The sequence below is a fragment of the Bison bison genome, unplaced genomic scaffold, assembly GCF_000754665.1.
Source record: "Bison bison bison isolate TAMUID 2011002044 unplaced genomic scaffold, Bison_UMD1.0 scf7180017863946, whole genome shotgun sequence".
NCBI lineage: Eukaryota > Metazoa > Chordata > Mammalia > Artiodactyla > Bovidae > Bison > Bison bison.
This window is the reverse complement of record NW_011494518.1, coordinates 1,561,606-1,581,793: the sequence shown is the minus strand read 5'-3', so window position 1 is coordinate 1,581,793 and position 20,188 is coordinate 1,561,606. Positions and strand designations below refer to the sequence as shown.

At 36.9% G+C, this 20,188-nt stretch overlaps 1 long non-coding RNA gene across 1 annotated transcript in view; it reads left to right on the top strand.

The window, feature by feature from the left end:
• The first annotated feature begins 625 nt into the window (after positions 1–625).
• Positions 626–20,188, top strand: part of LOC104984202 — a 34,548-nt gene continuing 14,985 nt past the window's right edge. Inside the window, exon 1 of the long non-coding RNA XR_824719.1 lies at positions 626–708. This is a non-coding gene — a long non-coding RNA (uncharacterized LOC104984202). The remainder of the gene's footprint in view (positions 709–20,188) is intronic.

Sequence of the window (20,188 nt, the reverse complement as noted above, 5' to 3'; positions counted from 1 at the left end):
TTGGCAGAATCAGAATTTAAAATTACTTCAGAGTCCTTATGATATTGCTTCAATGTGGAACCGAAAAAAAAAAAAAAAGGATACAAATGAACTTAGTCATAAAACAGAAGAGAGTCACAGATGTAGAAAACAAACATGGTTACCAGGGAATAAAACGGGGAGGGGTAAATTGGGAGATTGGGACTAATATATAGACACTGCTATTTATGAAATAGATAACTAATAAGAACCTATTACATTCTGCTCGCCGCTCTGTAATGCCTATATGGGAAGAGAATCTTAAAAAAGTAGTGGAGGCATACCTGAAACTAACACAACAGTTAAAATTAAAACAACAACAGCAAAATTACTCCAGAGTCCACCTGTCAGTTTGAAAAGGATTGACAGTTGTATCTGAGCATTATGTGCTCAGATATTGGTTTGACACCAAGGGCACAGACAATACTACCCAACCCTTGGTAGCTTGGTGGCAAGACATCCAAATACCTGGAGTCTCAGCTTTCTGTTGCCAGCCTGTGTGTTACCCAAGAGTTAGAGCCACGTCTTACCTGGCTTCCTCTGCAGAGCACCCTGGAAGCAAAAAGGGAAAGCTGGCATCTGTAGTAGCCCTTCTCTTTAGGTGACACAAAAATGACCTCTTGTTATCTTTTACTGACTCCACAGCTGCTATAGTATTCGGTTAGCCATGGTTACGAACTGGGTTTTGTGGTAAGTTTGACTTTTGTAATTCTTTGAAGCCTTTGCTAGAACTAGAGATTTGAGACTTTATATCATTTCCCTTGTTAGTGACATAAATTTGTGAGTTTATCTAGCTATAGATCTTTACATACTGCAGCTTAAGCTTGCTCCTTCAACAAGATATTGAGGACTGCTCTTTATTACTATAGGATGTTTTTCAATGTCTTCTAGAATTTAATTAAAAGTTTAAAAAATCTCTTTTCTGTTTGGGTAGTGATGATGAGTTTTAGATTCTTTTTCATGAGCTTGGGGAGAACATTAGATTTTTCTGACTTTGAATGTAGGTTCATTATAGTAGAAAAGAAAATAAGGTTTTAAGTGACAACTATACTTAATATGTAACTTTTTCCCATTTTACCACTGAACCTTGAATAATAGAACTTAAGTAGTTGTTTCGATTTAAATTATTCCTATGTCTTAAATTATAGTTCAAACACAGTAAAATCATCATATGTCTTATTTCAGAAAGTAAAAAGCCCTCAAAATTGCCTCAAAAATTTTATTTCCTTATAATTTAAACCTGGTAGTTTTCCTCAATAATTAAAAAAAAAAAGTTGTTCAAAGGTAAATACAGCTTGTAAACTTAGTATTGTTTTTCCACATGAGGGAGAAGGGCCAGCATTTACTGTGTATTCACAGTACGGCAGACGCTTGACCTCACTTAAACCCCCCACCAAAGGTATGAAGTGGATATCTTTCTCCCCGTTTTTATTGAAAGAATAACTCTCAGAGATATTAGATGAATAGTCTAAGGCCACAATGGGTCTTCCATGGAATACAAACTAGAGTTATCATGACCTCAGAAATTGTTCTTTGTTCATTACAATTTACTTTGAATTGGGAATTTAAAAAATACTGGTTATTTTCACCTTTAAATTAATCATCAGTATCAACAGTGCACCTTAAAGAAGGAGTGCATTTCTAGAAAAAGTGTGAGCTATTTACTGTTATCATTGGAGGTAGAAATCATGCTGAATATGAAGTCTGATTTCCCTTGGTAAGTGCCCTGGTTTAAACTGACAGGTGCTGGTGGACTTAGTTAAATGCCTCTTTGGAAACAAGAGATTCCTTGTGGACCCAATGCATACTTGTTGTAGTTGTGTGCTCCTCAGAGTCTTCTTACTGATTGCTCAGAGGGATTACAGGGGAGTCAGCAGGTAAGAAGCATGAAAGGTGACTGCTAACAGTGTCCTTTACCGTCAGCGCAGGCCAGAGGCTCAGAGTAACTGTCAATAGAAAAGAAGCTATCGTACAAGAGAATTGCTTAAAACATGTCCGTTGCTCTCCCTGCAGAGTGGAGGCACTGTTTGTGGTTTGGAAAGCATGGTGACAGTTGAAGCTGTTTCACCAATTCAGAGTGTGTGTATATATATATACGTCTGCAATGCGGTATGCTTTCTTATCTTGAGGAGCATGTGTTACAACAGTTGATGTATGTTGACAAAATAGGGTCTGTAAGGAAAGATCAAGTCTTGATATTTCCTCACTTCATAGTTAGTGTTCAGTTGGTAGTGTGAGTGTCGATAAAGGACAGCATTAGTGCCCGTTGGAGATGAGAAGCTATCAGTTAAAAGATGATCAATTATGGATAGGACTATTTCTGTTTTTCTCTATCTCTTGACAGCTGTGAGCAAGGCTATTCTAAAGTTCCATTATAGTATAGCAAGTTTATTACTTCCCTGGACAAATAAAATACAAATATAACTTCACCCTGAAAAGAGACTATTAAGCTAATGTTGCAAAAACTTGCTAACCTTATTAATTTAACAGTTCATAGTACTGAATAGGGAAACTCAAGATAACATGATTTTAGATCCTGAGGGTGTGTTGCAAATCATATATTAAAGGCCCCCCCCCAAAAGTAAGTATACATAAATATAATTCTTGCTGAGAGTTCTCACTTCTCAGTTGTATCTCCATTTCTCTGTGTGAAGTGGACATATTTATCTCTGATAGTTTTAGGTTTGTCTTTCAAGGTTCTTGAGTACTTCAGACAAAGTGACCATACTGTTTTTTATACCAGTTACACACACACACACACACATACACACACAAACACACACAGAGGCACTAACCAGGAACCTCTTGCATATTTGGGAAGGTAAGAATACTTGTTTTTCCTGTGACTTAGCAATCAACATCTTCTGCCTTTGACCACAAGAGTAGGAAAAGTCTTGTTTACCACGGATGTTCACTACTGAGCCTGATGAACAAACCGTCAGTGGTGTTTCTGGATAGTTTGAGTTTCCATAAGCAAGCCACCTTTTGAAAGGGTTGTCCTAAACGCCAAGTTCATAGAGTCTAAGAATAAGCTACCCTGAATTTTCTTTGCCAGTATCAACTATTTTAGTATTTCCTGAGCAGGATTAATTAGACCTGAAAGATATATCTAGTCCCTTACAGAAAATTCAGTCAAAATGTTCCTGCTTGTTTAATACATAGTTTGTAAACATATCTGAGAGTTTTCATATTATTTGTCTTTTTCCCTTTCACTATTGATTTAATTCTCAGTTCTGCCTAAATATCAGACTTCAAAAACTGTTCTTAATTTGTGCTTAAATATGGTTAGAAGCTTGATACTGAAATTATTCAGTAAATACTGAGTTTTGAAAAGTATTTACAACTAACCAAGGAAGGAGAACTTAATTCCTAACTCCTAAACTGAGTGTTTCTAATAAAGAGTTGTTTTTTATTGCAAAAAGTTGTTTTGTGATCTCACGTACTTGGAGAGTGAGATGTGGAGAATTTACCAAGGCACAAAGATGGACAAAAGAGAGTCGATGGGCAGACAGCGACTGATAAAGAAGGCAGATAAATGAGGAAAGGAAAAGAACATTTTGAAAAATTTCTGTGATATCTTTACTTAAGATAATATTTAAGAGAATGTTGTTCACAGCTGCAAAAGAGATTCAGAAATGAAACATAGAAAAGATATTGAAAAATGGGAAAGGGGGGGGAGTGGGAGGGAGAAAAATGATACACAGATGGTGAAAGAAAATGTCTAGAAGAACAAAGGTATTTATAAAATAGCTGTGAGTCCTCTGCTCTTCAGTCTTGAAAATCCTCTGGTTTCATAGTCTCTGCTTCTTTACACAGGATGTACATTTATAGATTGTTTACTTAGTAACTGGAACCTTTGCTTTTTTTCTCTTCAAAAAAAAAATCATGAAGTTAGAGGGAGAAGTTTGTTCCCAATCACTTAGAAATGGAAACCTTATCTATGGGCAGTTGTAAAGAGTCAAAATATTCTTTAATAATAAAAGTGATAAGCTGTTAAAATGATCAGGCTATTTCTCTTGGTTATTGAAGTTCTTAGAACTTTTTTTTCTGCAAAATATTAGAGTGATATCAGTGGCATTGCTTGAGAATCAATTTAAGCACAGTAGTGACAGTTTTGTACTGACTCAGTGGACAAGCATTTGAGCAAACTCCAGGACAGTGGAGGACAGAGGAGCCTGGCATGCTACAGTCCATGGGACATGACATAGCGACTGAGCAACAACAACAAATGGCCATTTTTGCTATACAATTATTTTAGAATTTTTATATTAAGTCAGTAAACACATATAACCCAATAGCTGTTAGGAAACTGTGACTATGTTCCTTGAATTTAAGAGACATCATCTTAAAAACTCTCTTTAGAAAACTGTCTCTTTGCTGAAGACACAGTGGTAGGCTCTGAGCCCAGGCTGTCTGGGCTGTAAACCCAGCTTTGTCTCTTACTGTCCGGGTAACTTGGAACAGTCATTTCTCCTCTCAGAAGGTACAGGTGATGTCTCATGAGGCTGGGCTATTGGATAATTAAGTGCAAATAACTCAGAAGAATGTCTGACATATAAGAAGTATCCAATAAATTTAAGGTATCAGGATGCGTTGTTCAATAGAAAAGAAAAAAAAAATCACATCAACATATAAACAGAAAGCCACAAAAGAAGTAAATATGTTTGGTAGTCATGCAAGGTGACTATTATTCTTTAAAAAAAAATCTATCAAAGTATCTTCCACATAGTTAGCAGTTTAATAAATATGTACTGAAAAGATGAGTGGTTAAGAGAATAAAATGTGAAACTGGAGGTACTCATCAGAAGTATTTATTGAGATCTCATACACACTTATAACTATATTGGATCTGCTTTAGTTAGTGGGAAAATATGATATAACATATCTTCAAGGTTGTTTCAGCTGGTTGCAGAGAGATTACATATATGTATGACAGACATAAGATAAGCCTTTGCAAGTAGTAAGCACTCAGTAAGTACTCAAGAACTCACTCAATGAATGAATGGGAAAATATGAAATAATTCTAAATGATAACAGAAATGGAAGGAATTATAACATAGGTAGTCTGGCAATCATAAGACCCAAATGAGTTGATGTAGTTCTGAAAGTAGGATTCAGGCAGATATTTAAAGAATGTGTATTTTAAGCTTGTCATTTTCAAGCCTGGGGCTTCCCTGGTGGCCTCAGATGGTAAAGAATCTGCCTGCAATGCAGGGGACCTAGGTTCAATGGGAGGGTCCCCTGGAGGTATACTCTAGTATTCTTGCCTGGAGAATCCCAAGGACAGAGAAGCCTAGTAGGCTACAGTCCATGGAGTCACAAAGAGTCGGACACCACTGACTAACACTTTCATTTTTCACTTTTTCAACCTTAGTTGCACACTGAAATAGTGAATATCCATAGCCATCCCAAGAAAATCTTATTTGACTTATGTGAAGCCCAGGAGGCATTTATATGGTTTAAAAGCTACTGAGGCATCTGATATGAAGGCATCTGATATCAATATATACAGTTAGCAAATATTTTTCAAAAAAAAAGCTATTGAGATGATTCTAATATTCAGTCAAGGTGGGACTCACTGGTATAAATGATCAAAAACACAGAAAATATCATTTGGGCAGGCCTGACGTGGAGAGAGATGGTAGTGTGGCGGCATTTGTGTGTAGGACTGTGAAAAGATGTGCAGTGACGCAGAAGGGAGTTACACTGAGGCTAGACTAGCTTAGTTTAAGGTAACAGCATCCTCCATTGGGATGGACGAGATAGAAGTGACAGATATGTGACTTTCTCATATGCATGGACTTTGACTTCAGGCCCAACTTAAATCCCCTGCGCAGGTGGAAAGGATGTAGTGAAAGGAAGAACTAAGTTAAGTAAATTAAGTTACTGGGAAAATGGTGTGTCATGGCCAGGCAGGAAAATGGAAGGGGCCAGAAAGGGAACAAAAATAAGTCACATACTTCTTGAGTTTGTAAGGCTTCATAAATAGAGAAATTTGTCTTTCCAAAACTCTCCAAGTACAATATATGGTGGATCAGAAAATCTCTGTTTTATGGAACAAAGTAAATTCCCTCCTCATAGTTGCTCACTATAAATTCCCTCTCAAAACTGGTTATACCAACTCAGAAATGAAACTAGAGCTGTGCACAACAGGTTGGGCAAAATAAGAAATAACCCTCTTGAAAGTTTACTTACTGTTTCAAATGTTCACATTAGAAGCAGAAGTATTTAAGTCCCGTGAGAAAACGCTAAATGAAAATAGGAAGTATTGAAAATGAAAGCCACATACATTTTGTAAGAATTTGACCTTCCATATTCTTTCTGTAGATTTTTTTCTACATAAAGTAATTGAAATTGTTAGACCTTCTGATGAATAATATCTATGTGGAGGCACATATTAATACTGCTATTTCTAAATTAAAGAAATGTGATTGCCTAGAAACATATTGAATGACCATGATTTTTGTTTAAAAAGAAAAAAATGTGTTAAATGAGGCAGAGTGATCTAGCGAAGAGTTGACCTGTATTTATATTGTCTTTTTAATCTGAAGCTATTGTATTAGTTTTGCACATGGACTTTTGAAATGTCTTCTAGATATCATTGGCCTAAATATTTCTGTTATCTCCAAGTATTATTATTCATGTTTGCTTACTTTGTTGCCATACAAACTCTGAGAGATGGATATGGTATCCCACTGTACATAGAAGAAGGCGAGTTTCAAAGAGGGGCTTGCCTCAGTAAGCAATCATAATGACCAGGCTAGAACACAACTTCTTGAGTTTCTGTGTGACATCTCATTTTATACTAACATATTCATTCCAGTGGTTACTGACCTTTTAAAATCACAAACTCTAGTCAGCCTGATATAACACAAATGAAAGCAAGTATATTCACTTTTTCAAATTACATATTACTTGAACTCTGACTAATGTTAGTTTTTAAAGGAAGCAATGTTTCATATTTTCAGTATGATTTTCAGCAGGCTTTGATTTTAGGTAGACCCAGCTTAAAATCCTAGAAGAATTTTCATTATCTCTATATGCCTCAGACTTCTCATATGTAAACTAGATAATAATTTGTACTTTATATGTGTAAGAATCTTATCAAGTAAGAATGCATGTAATATTCTTAACACACGGTAGGCTTAATACAGGCTATTTACATAATTCTGAAGTTGAAATAACTGTTTCATAAAGGTATAAATAGGTTTCATTAATTTATTATTACAAAAATTGTACTTTTTAAAGAAACCATGATCTCTGTTAAAATTGAAGATAGTTTGAAAAAGAATTCAGGTTAAAATATGTAAAATATTTTTAAAATACATAAATATGAAAGGTATGATAAAAGTATCAAAAGACATTTTTATAAAGCTAGGTGAAAGTGAAAGTCACTCAGTCATGTCTGACTCTTTGCGACCCCATGGACTGTAGCCTACAAGGCTCCTCTGTCCATGGAATTTTCCAGGCAAGAGTATTGGAGTGGTTTGCCATTTCCTTCTCCAGGGGATCTTCCCAACCCAGGGATCGAACCTGGGTCTCCCACATTGCAGGCAGATGCTTTACTATCTGAGCCACCAAATCATGCATAAAAATAAACGTACAGGAAGAGCAAAGAGAACACTAGAAAGAAAGGCTATGTGGACAGCCATATGCAAAAGAATGAAATAGACTGCTATCTTACACCAAACAAAAAAATCAACTCATGGATTTAAAACTTGAACATAAGACCTGAAACCGTAAAACTCCTAGAAGAAAACAGTGGGTAAGCTCCTTGACCATTAGTCTTGGCAATGATTTTTTTGAATTTGACCCCAAGAGGCAGCAAAAGCAAAAATAAACAAGTGGGATTACATCAAACTAAAAAGTTTCTGCATACCAAAGGAAATCATCAACAAAATGAAAAGGCAACCTACTGAATGGGAGAAAATATTTTAAAATCATGATTCTGATAAGGGATAATATCCCAAATATATAAAGAACTGATTAACTCAATAGCAAAAACAGTCTTATTTACAAATTAGCAGACCTCTGTAGACATTTTCCCAAAGAAAACATACAAATGGCCCAGCAGGTACACAGAAAGGTGCTGAACATCCTCAACATCACTAGTCATTAGGTAAAATGCAAATTAAAGCCATAGTGAGATATCACCACATACCTGTCAGAATGGTTGTTATCAAAAATAAAAACTGATGATGAGGACGTGGAGAAAAAGAAACCTGCATCCTTTTGGGTTCCTGTAGTTGCTGTAAACTGATGCAGCTACTACAGGAAATAGTATGGAAGTTCCTCAAAAAATTAAAAATAGAACTACCATATGATCCAGCATTCCCACTGTGAGCATTTATGCCAAAGAAACAAAATCATATTAGGGGTTATTTGAGGAGTCTTTAAGCATAGCGCAGGAAATAAGAGAAGCAAAAACAAGGAAGAAAGGGAAAGGTATACCTAACTGAATGCAGAGTTCCAGATAATAGCAAAGAGGGACAAGAAGGCCTTCTTCAATGAATGATGCAAAGAAATAGTGGAAAACAACAGAAGGTGAAAGATCAGCGGTCTCTTCAAGAAAACTGAAAATATCAAAGAAACGTGTCAGCCAAAGATGGGCACAATAAAGGACAGAAATGGTAAAGACCTAAAAGAAGCAGAAGAGATAGCAAGAACACACAGAACTGCACAAAAAAGATTTTAATGACCCAGATAACCATGATGGTGTGGTCACTCACCCAGAGCCAGAAATTCTGCAGCATGAAGTTAAGTGGACCTTTAGAAGTACTGCTGCCAGTAAAGCTAGTGGATGTGCTGGAATTCCAGCAGAGCTATTTAAAATCCTAAAAGATGATGCTATCAAAGTGCTGTACTCAATATGTCAGCAAATTTGGAAAACCCAACAGTGGCCACAGGACTGAAAAAGTCAATCTTCATCCCAATTCCCAAGAAGGGTAGTACTAAAGAATGTTCAAACTACTGGACAATTGCACTTATCTCCCATGCTAATAAGGTTATGCTGAAAATTCTTCAAGCTTGGCTTCAACAGTTCATGAATCGAGAACTTCCAGATGTTCAAGCTAGGTTTAGAAAAGGCAGAACCAGAGATCAAATTGCCAAGATTCCATGAATCATAGAGAAATCAAAAGAATTCTAGAAAAACATACCTCTGTTTCATTGACTATGCTAAAGCCTTTGACTGTGTAGATCACAACAAACTGGAAAACTCTTTAAAGAAATGGGGATACCAGACCACCTTACCTGTTTCCTGAGAAACCTGTATGCTGGTCAAGAAGCAGCAGTCAGAACCCTTTATGAAACAACTGACTGGTTCAGGATTTAGAAAGGAGTACAACAAGGATGTTTATTGTCATCCTGTTTAACTTATACATGAGCACATGATGCAAAATGCTGGGCTGGATGAGTTACAAGCTGGAATCAAGATTGCTGGAAGAAAAATCAACAACCTCAGATATGTGGATGATGTATCACTCTAATGGCAGAAAGCAAAGAGTAACTAAAGAGCTTCTTGATGAGGGTGGATGCTAAGTCACTTCAGTTGTGCCCAACTCTTTGTGACTCTATCAACTGTAGCCTGCCAGGCTGCTCTGTCCATGGGGTTCTCCAAGCAAGAATATTGGAGTGGGTTCCCATGCTCTTCTCCAGATGAGGGTGAAAGAGGAGCATGAAAAAACCAGCTTAAAACCCAATATTAAAAAAACTAAGATCATGCATCCAGTCCCATCACTTCATGGCAAATAGAAGGGGAAGAGGTGGAAGCAGTAACAGATTTCCTCTTCTTGGGCTCTAAAATCACTGCAGATGGTGACTGTAGCCATGAAATTAGGAGATGACTGCTTCTTGGCAGGAAAGCTATGACAAACCTAGACAATGTATTAAAAAGCAAAGACATAACCTTTGCCAGCAAAGGTCCATATAGTGAAGGCTATGGTCTTTCCAGTAGCCATGTATGGATGTGAGAGTTGGACCAAGAAGGCAGAGCACTAAAGAATTGATGCTTTTGAACTGTGGTGCTGGAAGACTCTCAAGAGTCCCTTGGACAAAAGGAGGTCAAATCAGTCAATCCTAAAGGAAATAAACCCTGCATACTCATTGGAAGGACTGATGCTGAAGCTCTAATACTTTGGCCACCTGATATGAAAAGCTTGGAGAAGACCCTGATGTTGGGAAAGATTGAAGGCAGAAGAAAGGGGTGACAGAGGATGAGATGGCTGGATGACATCACCGCTTCAATGGACATGAACTTGGGCAAACTCCAGGAGATGGTGAGCAACAGGGAGGCCTGGTGTGCTGCAGTCCATGGGATTGCAAAGAGTCAGACATGACTTGGCAACTGAACAACAACAACATTATAATAATGCAACATGATTTACAGTAGCCAGAACATGGAAAAAACCCAAGTGTAATAGATGAATAGGTAAAGTATATGTTTGTATGTTTACATGTATGTTACATATATAAAACATGGGTAGACCTTGACAGCATTATGTTGCGTGAAATAAATCAGACAGTGACAAATACCATATGACTTCATTTGTATATGAAATCTGAAAGAAAAAAAAAAAAACCTGAACTCATAGATACAGAGAACAGATTGGTGAGTACAAGGTAAGGTAAGTAAATCTGGCAATGTAGTGAACAACACAGTGACTATAGTTGTTAACTATACTAATTAATATTGTACTGCATGTTTGAAAGTTGCTAAGAAAGTAGATTTTAAAAGTCTTCATCACAAGAAAAAAATGTAACTGCATGTGGTGATGGATGTTAGCTAAACTTGTTGGAGTAATAGTTTTGCAATGTACACATATGTCAAATGATTATGCTATACACCTAAAACTAATACAACATTTTCTGTCAGTTAAATTTCAATTTAAAAAAGAAATAAGCAGAAAAACAAAGACACAGGCAAAAAGGAAACATTAAATGGGAACTATCTCTAACAGATGTTAAAACCTTACGGTAAGTTGTGAATAATTGAAAAGTGTGGTATTGGTGCACCATAGAGAGATGGACCAGTGGAATGATTGGATTAAGCAAAAATAGTCCCAGGTACAAATAGAACTTCAGCGTTTATGTGCGTATCTGTATATTTATATCTATTTCCAAGTCTTCTGCCCAACCTGAAAGTCTGCCATTTCTCTGACTCCGCTCTGGCACTGCGTGGGGTTGCCATCCTGGCAGGTGTACTTTGATTGCACACCATACTTCTAGATGTTGATTTCATTCTACACCAGGACTGTGTATCTTTCTGTATTGATAGAAATGGTATAAAATCTGGACTGTCCAATAAGTTGGCTATTGAACCCTTGAAATATGGCTAGTGCAACCGACTTACTTTAAAAGTCTATTTAATTTTAATTTATATTTGAAAGGTTACATGAGGTTAGTGGAAACTCTACTGAATGATCACGCTTTAGATTCTAAGCTCTTTGAGGACAGATTCACATCTGTTTAGTTCACACTAGTGTCTAACATGGTTCCTGAGGGCTGACTGGATTTTATTTTTCCAATCGATATTAATTCCATGACAAATATTTGACAGGAGATCCGGGTGCACCCTGATGTTCAGCTCCATCATGGTACACAGTCAGGGAGGAGATCTTCAGCTGTAATAGGTGCTTCTTGAGTGTTTTTTCTCTTTGCTGATCAGAAACTAGCTTATCCTTAAACATACAGGCTTGAAAGATTCACTTTAATTTGCAGGAAACTCGGTCTTGTTTTTATGTGATAGTGAATGAAAAACAAAAGCAGATGTAAGTATATTTATTCACCTGCTTTAAGGAAACTACAGCTTCCTTAAAGTAATATTTTCAGCTCTGCTCATAGAGAAATTTGTCTTTGAGGAAACATATGCAGTCAACGGTTTACATAAACACTGGTCTCAGAAGAGCAAAACATCAGATGGAGGGCTCAACAGCAACAGAAGGGGAAGATTAGAATTTTGAAAAGGAGTTTCTGTTAACCTAAAGATTGTTCAAATCAGATCTTCCCAGACAATTTGGAGCAAAGTAAAATAAAGTGTTAAGTAGCATGCTGGTGAGGAAAGAGCTAGGGCTTAATGTCACTGATCATTTGACTTTCTGCTTTCCTGTTCCCTTTAGCTGTGTGATGACATCTATTCAGCTTCTCAGTACCAATTCTTTATCTGGCAAAAAGAGAAGAAGGATTGTATTGTGCAAATGTGGTTTGGGGTATGGAATGAACTAATCTAAGTAAATGCTCATCAGAGGTATATTTTCCTCTACTCAACTCTCCTCCCACACACTGACACTACCTCCAAAATGTTGTTGTGTTGAGTTAAGAGGGTGAGAGCTGGAGAAGATTCTAGGAAATACCCAATCAAATACCTTCTCTTTATAAATCTGGAAATTGAATATGGGTTATGGGAAAGCAAAAGTGATACCAGCTGCAGACTCTAAAAGAGGAGATGGCAGATGTCCTCAGCATCACACCTGCTCCATCCTCTGTGCCACCACCTTTGCAATCAGTACTCACTGCTGAAGATTCAGAGACGCAAACACGTGCCTGCATGTTTTAAGTTCTTTCTCACACTGATTTTCAATGTTTGCTTTTTTCTTTACTTTATTAAAAGTATTACCAGAGCAGTTGTGCTGTGCTAAAATAGCTTCAGTCACATCTGACTCTTTTTGACCCTACGGACTGTAGCCCACCAGGCTCCTCTGTCCATGGGATTCTCCAGGCAAGAATACTGGAGTGCATTGCCATGCCCTCCTCCATTAAGTTTCTCTATTTGAGCCTTTAGTTACAGTCACATTAAATACAAAATAAAAAAGGAAACATGTATACCTAATGCTGATTCCTGTTGATGTATGGTAGAACCCATCACAATATAATTAAATAAATATATGTGTATAAACAAAACAACCAAACAAAAATATGAAATAACTGCCTCAACATTATTTTGTCTAGTAGAAGGGCAAGTTCTTTGCTATCAGTGGTCAAATTCTTCTACACTTTTCTCCTTTCTAATGTGCTTTGGCATCTCCTGAATTTTAACGCACAATTTTTACTTAAAAAAAATAAATAACTCTGGCTTCACTGTCTTATCTTTTGGTGACTGTAAGACAGGGCAGGGAAATGTCTAACTGTGATAAAGGACCAGTGAAATTACACATGAGAAACAAAGAGCACTTCAGCGATGCCAGTTATGAGAACTGGAATTTGACAGCACAGTGTGTCGTGCAGCATCAATGCACAGATCAGGTATTTGCTTGTAGGAAAATTCCTGAAAGTAGCAGAGTGGGGGAATTTGTATTTTTCAGCATTGACTATGCTTTTGGTTTACAGCAACTATGAAACACATTTCCCATGTTTCCTAATTTAGGTATTTAGTTTCACATAGGTAAACACATACAAAACTTTTTTGTGTTAGTTGATTTTCTCATACAGAATTTTTTACCTTAACTACAATTTTAGTCCAATCCCAAATAAGGGCAATGCCAAAGACTATTCAAACTACTGCACAATTGTGTTCATTTCACATGCTAGCAAGGTAATGCTCAAAATCCTTCAAGCTAGGCTTCAACAGTACATGAACTGAGAACTTCCAGATGTACAAGCTGGATTTAGAAAAGGCAGAGGAAGCAGAGATCAAATTGCCAACATCTATTGGATGATAGAAAAAGCAAAAGAATTCCAGAAAAAACATCTACTTCTGCTCCATTGAAAAAGCCTTTGACTGTGTGGATCACAACAAACTGCGGACAGTTCCAAAAGAGATGGGAATACCAGACCACCTTACCTGTGTCCTGAGAAACGTGTGTGCAGGACAGGAAGCATAGATAGAACCACAAATGAAACAATGCACTGGTTCACAATTGGGAAAGGAGCACGTCAAGGCTGTATATTGTCACCCTGCTTACTTAACTTATATGCAGAGTACATTGTGTGAAATGACAGGCTGAATAAATCACAGGCTATAATCAAGACTGCTGGGAGAAATATCAGTAACCTCATATATGCAGTTGATACCACCCTAATGGCAGAAAGTGAAGAGGAACTAAAAAGCCTCTTGATGAAAGTGAAGGAGGAGAGTGAAAAAGTTGGCTTAAAACTCAGCAATCAAAAAACTAAGATCATGGCATCCAGTCTTATCACTTCATGATGGGGGAAAAAAATGGAAACAGTGACAGACTTTATTTTCTAGGCTCCAAAATTACTGCAGATGGTGACTGCAATCATGAAATTAAGACACCTGTTCTTTGGAAGAAAAGCTATGACAAACCTAGACGGCATTCAAAAGCAAAGACATTACTTTGCCAACAAAGGTCTGTCTAGTCAAGGTTATGGTTCTTCCAGAAGTCATGTACGGATGTGAGAGTTGGACCATAAAGAAAGCTGAGCACCGAAGAATCGGTGTTTTTGAACTGTGGTGCTGAAAAAGACTCTTGAGAGTCCCTTGGACTGCAAGGAGATCAAATCAGTCAATCCTAAAGGAGATCAACCCTGAATACTCATTGAAAGGACTGATGCTGAAGCTCCAATACTTTGGCCACCTGATGCAAAGAGCTGACTTGTTAGAAAAGACCCTGATGCTGGGGAAGATTGAGGGAAGGAGGAAAAGGGAGTGACACAGTATGAAATGATTTGATGGCATTATCGACTCAATGCACATGAGTTTGAGCAAACTCCAGGAGACAGTGAAGGACAGGAAAGCATGGTGTGCTGCAGTTCATGGGGTCGCAAAGAGTCAGATATGAACTGAGCAACTGAACAATAACAACATATATGATGAAGAAAATAATACATAACTAATATTTTATCCAATTTTAGAGCATAACAAGAGTATGTTTTCCTATTCTTATAGAAATGAATACAGGCTTAGAGAATATGGATACTCATATAAGACTAAAATGTAAATTATAAAAATATCTGGCTTCCCAGGTAGCTCAGCTGTAAAGAATCTGCCTGAAAGGCAGGAGACCCCAGTTTGATTCCTGGGTTGAGAAGTTCCTCTGGAGAAGGGATAGGCTACCCACTCTAGTGTTCTATGTCTTCCCTGGTAGCTCAGACAGTAGAGAATCCGCCTGCAATGTGGGAGACCTGGGTTCAATCCCTGGGTTGGGAAGATACCTGTATATGGGCGTGGCAACCCACACCAGTATTCTCCCCATGAAGAAAGGAGTCTGGCAGGCTACAGTCCTTGAGGTCATAAAGAGTCCACCACGACTGAGCGACTGAGCAGTCTAATAGATGTTATTTCTTTTGAATGGAGTTTGTCATGGTACATATTCTCTGTCATATATATCCCTTTCTTTGTTTGTCTATTAACATTTTCCCCAGAAAATAGAATATTGTTCAGTGGTATCACTCTGTAGATGAACACACAGAAGATTTCCCTGTCTTTCTCTTCATACCTTGTTGCCACAGCTTCTCTTTTATTTTTATTTATTTATAAACTTATTTGTTTGGCTGTGCCTGTCTTAGTTGGGCAATCAGGATCTTTTTTTTAACTGTGGCATGTGGGATGATCTAGTTCCCTATCTAGGGATCAAACCTGGGCCCCTGCATTGGGAGCATGGAATCTTAGCTACTGGACCACTGGGAAGCTCCTTGTCTTTTATTTTTGGCACCCTCTCCCCTCTCATTCACACATATTTATATTTCCATATTTATATGTATTTTAAAAATATATATCCCACCTATCTATTCTTATTTATCTATCTTATTCAGGAAGGACTCATAAGATGATAAGGCTCATATTAATCATAATAAAGAGGATTCTGAAAGAAGGCTTCCAGCCACATTGTTGAATCTTTGCCTCTTTATTTTTCCATTAAAGACAATATTTAGAAAACGTACAGAATGAAATCTCTTCTAAACTGTTGCTTCCTAAAATGAAGCTATTTTATAGTTCATTTTCTCCCCCTCTCCCCAGTTTTTTTTTTTTTTTTTGAGAAATAATTGAAATAATTACTGTATAAGTTTAAGGCATACAGCATGGCAGTTTGATTTACATATATTGTAAAATAATTACCACCATAGGTTCAGCTAACATCCATCTTCCCATATAGATAGAAAGAACTCGAAAGATATTCTTGTGATGAGAGCTCTTAGGATTTGTTTAGTCTCTTAATAACTTACAGCAGTATTAACTACAACCATCCTGCTGTACATTCCATCCACAGTCCTTCTTTATCTGGTAGCTGGGAGTTTGTACCTTTTGACCACCTTTCTCCAATTCCTCCTTTCCCCACCCTCTGCCTCTAGAAACCACAGGGCTGAACTCTATTTCTATGAGGATTGTTTTTGTTACTGCTTTTTTAATTCTACATAGAGGTGAGATCATACAGTATTTGTCTTTGTCTGACTTATTTCATTTAGCATAATATCCTCAAAGTCACCCATGTTGTTGCAGATTCTCCCTTTGCAATCTCGTGTTTGGTGCATTATTTCTGGGCACTTAACCTCTCACTCAGCTTCAACAAGAACCACTTTCTTTACTGAGAGTAACAAAGCCAGGAGAGAAAGCCAGTTTTCAAAAAGCTTCAGTGACCACAAGTAGGGAAATTGAAAAAATACATATTTATCCTCAGTCTATCTAAAGCATATAATATATTGCAATTTGCCTTCCTAAGTATAATATTGTCAGATTTATTCAATTTGCTTAACTGTGACTGCATGCTATAGCCTTGCCAGAAAATTTCTGGGACATCCTAATTTTTCCTGTTCTTACTAATGAGACAGGAGCCCCAGACAGGACACTGCTTTGACACAGCTCATGCCCTGACTCAGGGGTGATGGGCCTAACCAGAATAAGGACAGAAGTGCTTCCCAGGACCTTCATCATTAGTACTTTATAATCATAGTCTGTAGGAATTTACAGATCAGCAATCAAAAAGTCCAATCTTGAGACGTTATTTTAATAATATGAGTTAGTTATAAAGCCATAATGTTGTATAAATTAAATTATAATAACACAGTTCACTACTTTTATTTCCTAATTGAATGTAAAGTGATCCAAAATGATATATAGAAATAATTAAACTTTTAAAAGTGATAAATTAGTGAAATTAACTTGTTAATTATTGTGAGACATTGAAATATTAGTACTCTCCAATCAGATAGGAAAAATATGGGAGAAATTAAGTGATTATATCTCTTCTTATTTTTCTCCTATATCACATCTCTTCTGAATTCTCTAAGAGTTCTAAGATATATGTTTAAAATTTCTGAAATAAACTTTGATTTTTCATTCAAATCAGTTAAATATGCTTTTTTTAAAGCATATTTAAAGAAAGCACAAAATATATATCTTAGGTTGCATTTGAGGTGTCATTTAAAAAATACCTTAAATTCTTAACATCCTATAAAAGGAAAAATGGACATTGTTGTATATTATTATTAGGTAGTAAATTGGTAGAGTCTCTGTGAGGAACAATTTGGCAACATACATTAAAATTTTTAAAGTGTGTAATATTTGATCTATAAGTTCCATTTCTAGATATTTATCCTCTGTACATACAGATTCATATGCAAAATGCTGCATGTACCATGATATGGCTTTGCTGATGGCTCAAAGAACAACAAAGAATGATGACAAAGAATCTGCCTGCAGTGAAGAAGACCCGGTTCAGTCTCTGGGTGGGGAAGATCCCCTGGAGAAGGGAATGACAACCCACTCCAAGATTCTTGCCTGGAGAATCCTATGGACAGAGGAGCCCAGAGGGCTACAGTCCATGGGTTTGCAAAATTTGGACATGATTGAGTGACTAACACTTCTACCATGATATGCGCTGGAGCATTTGTACAATAATGATGATTAGAAACAAGCCAAGTCTTTAATAGAGAACTGGTAAAAAGGTTTTGCTACATTCATTATGTGGGATGACAAAGAAGTATTAAAATAGTACATGAAATAAAATGAAGAAGCCATTAAAGTCATAATAATGCTTATCATTTGTTTAACAATTAATTTGTATGAATTCATTTAATCCTTATAATATCCCTATGATGTTTATACTGTAATTTACAGATTAAAAAAAAAAAACAAACTGAAGTGTGGAAAAGTTTCCTTTAACGACCAAGATAGAATGTAGTGTGACTACTATACAAACCCAGACAATTCTATACTGTTATACTACATAAACAATTATAAAAGTATATAGAGTGTGCACCCTTTTGTAAGAGAAATACATATTTAGAAAGGAAGGAAAGAAGGGAAAGGAGAGAATCTACAGTCTTCATTTATCTAAAGAATATGATTCTTTACAAATACTTTTTTATAATATTATATTATTTGTTAATGCACATAATAATTTGTTATATATTAGAAACTAAATATTTTTCAATGAAGGTAAAGGTTTTATACATCATACATTGCAGTGTATGTGCTGCAGTATGTAATAGACAGCTTTAGCAACATGTAGCTCTCGAATATTTGATATATGGCTATTCCAAATTGAAATATGCTATAAATATGAAATATTCATCAGATTTTGAAGGTTTAGCACCAAAAAATATAAAATATCTTATTAATAACTTCATTGATTATGTTATGAAGTAATATTTTAATTAAACTAGGTTAAATAAAATATATTCTTAAAATAAAATTTATCTTTTAAAAACTTTATAATATAACCATTAGATAATTTTGTTACTGTAGGTCATTCACCTAGAGCCAGAAATCCTGGAACGTGAAGTCAAGTGGTCCTTAGAAAGCATCACTGCAAACAAAGCTCGTGGAGGTGATGGAATTCCAGCTGAGCTATTTCAAATCCAGAAAGATGATGCTGTGAAAGTGCTGCACTCAATATGCCAGCAAATTTGGAAAACTCAGCAGTGGCCACAGGACTGGAAAAGGGTAGTTTTCATTCTAATCCCAAAGAAAGTCAATGCCAAAGAATGCTCAAACTACCGCACAATTGCACTCATCTCACACACTAGTAAAGTAATGCTCAAAATTCTCCAAGCCAGGCTTCTGCAATACGTGAACCGTGAACTTCCAGATGTTCAAGCTGGTTTTAGAAAAGGCAGAGGAACCAGAGATCAAATTGCCAACATCTGCTGGATCATGGAAAAAGCAAGAGAGTTCCAGAAAAACATCTATTTCTGCTTTATTGACTATGCCAAAGCCTTTGACTGTGTGAATCACAATAAAATGTGGACAATTCTGAAAGAGATGGGAATACCAGACGACCCAACCTGCCTTTTGAGAAACCTATATGCAGGTCAGGAAGCAATAGTTAGAACTGGACATGAAACAACAGACCGGTTCCAAATAGGAAAAGCAGCACATCAAGGCTGTATATTGTCGCCCTGCTTATTTAACTTATATGCAGAGTACATCATGAGAAACGCTGGACTGAAAGAAACACAAGCTGGAATCAAGATTGTCAGGAGAAATATCAATAACCTCAGATATGCAGATGACACCACCCTTATGGCAGAAAGTGAAGAGGAACTCAAAAGCCTCTTGATGAAAGTGAAAGAGGAGAGTGAAAAAGTTGGCTTAAAGCTCAACATTCAGAAAATTAAGATCATGGCATCCGATCCCATCATTTCATGGGAAATAGATGGGGAAACAGTGGAAACAGTGTCAGACTTTATTTTGGGGGGCTCCAAAGTCACTGTAGATGGTGAATGCAGCCATTAAATTAAAAGATGCTTACTCCTTGGAAGAAAAGTTATGACCAACCTAGACAGCCAAAGGACTTCCCTGGTCGCTCAGAGGTTATAGCATCTGACTAGAATGCAGGAGACCCGGGTTCGATCCCTGGATCGGGAAGATCCCCTGGAGAAGGAAATGGCAACCCACTCCAGTACTCTTGACTGGAGAAACCCATGGAGGGAGGAGCCTGGTAGGCTACAGTCCATGGGGTTGCAAAGAGTCGGACATGACTGAGCGACTTCACTTTCACTTTCAGACAGCATATTAAAAAGCAGAGACATTACTTTGCCAACAAAGGTTCGTCTAGTCAAGGCTATGGTTTTTCCTGTGGTCATGTATGGATGTGAGAGTTGGACTGTGAAGAAGGCTGACACTGAAGAATTGATGCTTTTGAACTGTGGTGTTGGAGAAGACTCCTTAGACTCCTTTGGACTGCAAGCAGATCCAACCAGTCCATTCTAAAGGAGATCAGCCCTGGGTGTTCTTTGGAAAGAATGATGTTAAAGCTGAAACTCCAGTACTTTG